The sequence below is a fragment of the Panulirus ornatus genome, chromosome 39 (assembly GCF_036320965.1).
Source record: "Panulirus ornatus isolate Po-2019 chromosome 39, ASM3632096v1, whole genome shotgun sequence".
Taxonomy (NCBI): domain Eukaryota; kingdom Metazoa; phylum Arthropoda; class Malacostraca; order Decapoda; family Palinuridae; genus Panulirus; species Panulirus ornatus.
The window spans coordinates 3580087-3585086 of record NC_092262.1 but is presented as its reverse complement, the minus strand read 5'-3'; the positions used below and the strand labels follow the sequence as shown (position 1 = coordinate 3585086).

The following is a 5000-nucleotide window of genomic DNA, read 5'->3' as shown; positions in this document are numbered from 1 at the left end:
AATTCGTGAGGAAAAGGCAATTTTAACGACAAAAGGCAAATTAGAACGAAAATATTTTGGTGCCTTCGGAGACCAAAAGTGTTTATAACAAGAATGACAAAGAGTGGAGATAAATCATTTTTGAGTTTTGGGCCCACACTCTTGGGCGACTGGGAGAGACTGTAGGGAAAATTCTTCACAACAGAGAAGTAACAGTAATACGTGGAATAAGTGGACATGAACTCTGTTTAACGCAGTTAAGAACAGACATACGCAGTACAGTGGGCCAACACATTGTGTATATCATGCAGGGTGACTGAAGTTTTTAGTGTCCTGTTCTTACTAACACTTCCTTGTTTCCTGACTTCACACCCTTTTTTCTATCATTCCTTCCTTCTCTGCTCTTGTTTCCAGACTTCATACCCTTTTTTCTATCATTCCTTCCTTCTCTGCCCTTGTTTCCTGACTTCACACCCTTTTTTCTATCATTCCTTCCTTCTCTGCCCTTGTTTCCTGACTTCACACTTTTTTCTATCATTCCTTCCTTCTCTGCTTCTCTCTCGCCTTAATTCTGGCTTCACACACTTTCCTGTCATGTCTTATTTCACTGCTGGTTTTTCTCCTTAATCCTGGATTCACACCTTTTCTATCATTTCTTATTTCACTGCTTCTTTCTCTCCTTAATCCTGACTTCACACCCTTTTCTATCATTCCTGACCACACCTTTTTCTATCATTCCTTCCTTCACTGCTTCTTTCTTTCCTTTATCCTGACTTCACACACTTTCCCTTCATTCCTTACTTCACTGCTTCTTTCTTTCCCTAACCCTGACTTCACACACTTTCCCATCATTCCTTACTTCACTTCTTTCTTTCTTTAATCCTGACTTCACACCCTTTCCCATCATCCCTTCACTTTGCTTCTTTCTCTCCTTGATTTCATTTCTTTCATATTCTCCTGTGGTGTTCGTTCACCCCTTCTCGAGCTGTGAATACACAACATGTTTTTTTCTTTTTTCAGTGGGTTTGAGGTCAGGACTCGAGTACTTTTCAGTGGTGTGAGAATACGTCATAACAAACCAGGGAAATGAAGATTTTCAAAGTGGTATGATAATGTCACTTAAAAAAACATTGCTTACCTTTCTTTGTGTCACTTATGATTGAAGTACCTTTTAACGAGTAATCGCGGGGTAATTGATAATTACAGGGCGTCTAAACTGATGATTACAGGGCATTTTAGCCAATAATTGCAGGACAGTGTGGTTGAAAATTACTGGGCATTTTGATTTATACTTGCTAGGCATTTTAACATAATTGCTTATCATGTTAACCAGATAATTACAGCTCGTTTGACTGTTAACGGCAGCTGGAGATATTAATTTATAATTGCAGGACATTTTAACTTCGGGGAATTTACTCATGTCTGTCTTCATTCGGGTGTGATGTATATAATGTAAGCCTCGGAAATTCCCCCGTGCTTTTGAAACTGATTTTTGTTTTTAGTGATATCTCATCAAAAGTGCTGTGTTGATGGCTCAATTCATTCACACACACACACACACACACACACACACACACACACACACACACACCTAATATATATTCATTTCATGTGTGGCAGGTGGCGACGGGAAAGAATGAGGGCAGCAAGTATGAATTATGTACATGTGTAAATGTGTATAGGTCTGTGTATGTGTATATATGTATATATTGATATGTATAGGTATGTATATGTGCGTGTGTGGACGTGTATGTATATACATGTGTATGTGGGTGAGTTGGACCATTCGTCTGTTTCCTTGCGCTACCTCGCTAACGCGGGAGACAGCGACAAAGTATAATAAATGAATAAATAAATAAATGTATATCATGTATTCAGAGCACAGAACACGAGGGAACCTCATTTATGAGGCTGAGTATCCAACTTCCTCCCCTCCCCCCCAAACCCCCTCAGTCCCCCTTGAGGGGTAATTTATACATTAACAAGCTTGTTTGACTTGCTCAGTTCATTACTGGCCTCTGCGGGCGTGTGTAGACATGGCCAGTACTTCATTCCGCCCACACTAGCTGATGGAGGCCGCCCACAGTTGGCTTAGCCCGCCCACACAGCTGATGGAGGCCGCCCACATAGCTGGTACACCCCTCCCACTCAAACCTCTGTGTGTGTGTGTGTGTGTGTGTGTGTGTGTGTGTGTGTGTGTGTGTGTGTGTGTGTGTGTGTGTGAGAGAGAGAGAGAGAGAGAGAGAGAGAGAGAGAGAGAGAGAGAGAGAGAGGATAAATGGATACATCAGAGAGAGAGAGAGAGAGAGAGAGAGAGAGAGAGAGAGAGAGAGAGAGAGAGAGAGAGAGAGAGAGAGAGAGATCAAGTAGAAGAGGGTGTGACAAAGGAACAGATAAAGATTATTAATATTAAAGGGACAAAGAGAGAGAGAGAGTCAGGGAAGGGTTTATGAAGGAGAGGAGAACAAGGAATGAGGAAGACGAATGAGGTTGAAGGATTGCCTGCCCAACATATTACTAGAAAAACCCTTTTAGAAATGTTAGAAGGTGAGGCACTGTTAGACTCTAATGATGTTAGAAGCTGAGGCAATGTTAGACTCTTAGGCCTAAGAGGTTAAAGACAAAGCCAACGACATATAATTTCCAGTGTTGGAGGGACGAGTTTTGAATGTCGGTTGTAGGAAAGGATTTTGTAGGACTTGAATATTTTGGGAGGAGGTTCGTTGGAGGGGCTAGGAGTGAAGTGAGGAAGAGAGAAGGATAAGAGGAGAAGGAGGTGGAGGAGGAGGAGGTGGGAGCTGTGGTTCTCGAATTCAAACAAGATATTCAAGAATGATTTGTTGTTCCTACGTATGTAAAGACTCGCCAGTTTCTAAGCTGGCGTGAGATTCTTCCTCATGACTACCCAAATCTGGTGTGCCATGACTGGCATAGGTCATGTGTGTGTGTGTGTGTGTGTGTGTGTGTGTGTGTGTGTGTGGAAGGCCATATCCTCGTAGGTACGTCTCTGTATCTTTCCTTACGGAAGGTTAGACATTTTAGACTTGTCTACTTTAGCAGGTTCATTGAAGCTAACCACTTTCAAGTGTTCACGGTAATTCTTGGAACGTTCGTGCGTGCGTTCGTGCGTGCGTTCGTGCGTGCGTTCGTTGAGAATATGAGGTCGTCTTCCACTTTTATACCCAAGAGGTATCACACGCTGCACTATTGACCATCAGGTAACACTGGCATGAAGTGGAACTTAAGTGGTCCTATTTCTTAACTCGTCGTGAATATCCACTTATCCACTTTGGCCCTATTAGATTGCTTGTTCCCATTACAGGATCTTCTCTCATAGCTACATCCTTCGCTACGATTCCCCTGAGACTTGCATGCACAGCTCCTTCCCTGGGAGTGAGTGATATAGCGACGAATCCCTGAGACATGCATTCACAGCTCCTTCCCTGGGAGTGAGTGATACAGCGACGAATCCCTGAGACATGTATACACAGCTCGTTCCCTGGGAGTGAGTGATATAGCGACGAATCCCTGAGACATGCATACACAGCTCCTTCCCTGGGAGTGCGCGATGCAACTAGGAAAACACAAGGACCATAGACGCAATGGTGTCAGTTGTGAACTTGTATGTAAAAAGGAGACAAAGGACCAGATGTGTATAGTGGGAGAGTGTGTATATAAGCTGACGTTCGTAGTTCTGAAGGCTAAATAACCCGTCAACGTAGAGAGAGGTTAGAGTATATTGGGACTGATAAAGAAAAGATGAATGAAAGATAGAAGGAAGATAGAATATAGATAGAAAGAAGATAAAAGATCGAAGGAAGATAAAGAAGGAAGATAGTTTTGAACTGAATTGATGTATGAACAGAGAATGACTTTATGTTACATTTCCTTCATATATTTGGATGATATGGATACGCCAAAAGAAGGTACATAAAAGTAATTAAGAAAAGTAATTGAAATGTAAATATATGAATGTAAAGAATATTGTAAGGGGCCATTTCAAAGAGATTATGGGAGTGAAAAACCGTAATGTAAACATTTACTTTACAAAGGTAAATTAGTAAGCAGGGAATCCATTTACAAAAAGGAGCCCACCCTGTAATCATGTGATAAACTGAGGTACAAAATACAGGACGAAATGTACCCATGATTACGTCATGTACGCTAGTAGAATGGAACCACTTCTGGGTTTAAGCATTTTCTTCATCTTGTGATAAGATATTGAAAATTCCTTTGAAACGATATGGTAATCCAGTAACGTACTTCCCATGTATGCGTAATCTCTTCCCCGTCATACATATGCACTCTCTCCGTCTCGTGTATTATCCATGCATTCATTCATCACTCCTAAGATTTGTATACGTCCAGTTCCTGTCGACTCATACGTGATGCATGTATCATGTATGGAGTCATTCAGTCATGCGTCCTTCAGCTGATGGAATTAGATCGTCCTGAGAAATGGCACTTTGCTCAGAGATGCAAAACGTATCAAAAAACAATGATTCTTCGACTTGCATTAGCATATTTCCCCTCATTAGGGCACGTTATGTATGATTATAATGCCCCAGTGTCAAATTAAGTTGTAAGGAGTGTTAGTCGTGTGTTATATGATATGCAATATCACCTTAATGGTTTTAGTAGACTTATAAATTCACACGGGGCCTTCCGCAGGGTACATGATACTTGCTGGTTCCTCTGCCGTTTTTAGTGGTATTGAAAAACTTTGAATGTCTGGATCAACGATTCATCTGATTTTTCTAAAGAGTCAAAGTTTACCAAACGTCTCAGATTCTGAAGTCTGGAGTTTTCCTTTATTGATTTTATACCGAACTTTACTGGATGATACAGCTACACATACATAAACGAGAGACATACAGTCCTCCAGATACAAACGTGTATACACCAATTACCACTATACATACGTACACACACACACACACACACACACACACACACACACACACACACACACAATAACTGAAAGTGTATTTGAATGTGAAATGGTGTTAGTATAACTCGTG

At 41.3% G+C, this 5000-nt stretch overlaps 1 protein-coding gene and 1 pseudogene across 1 annotated transcript in view; both read right to left on the bottom strand.

Moving 5' to 3' along the window:
* The window catches only part of LOC139761034 (uncharacterized), a 35125-nt gene that overhangs the window by 20628 nt on the left and 9497 nt on the right, over window positions 1-5000 (bottom strand). The gene's annotated exons all lie outside the window — the stretch shown is intronic.
* LOC139761206 (uncharacterized) overlaps window positions 1-5000 on the bottom strand; it is a 15976-nt pseudogene that overhangs the window by 2086 nt on the left and 8890 nt on the right.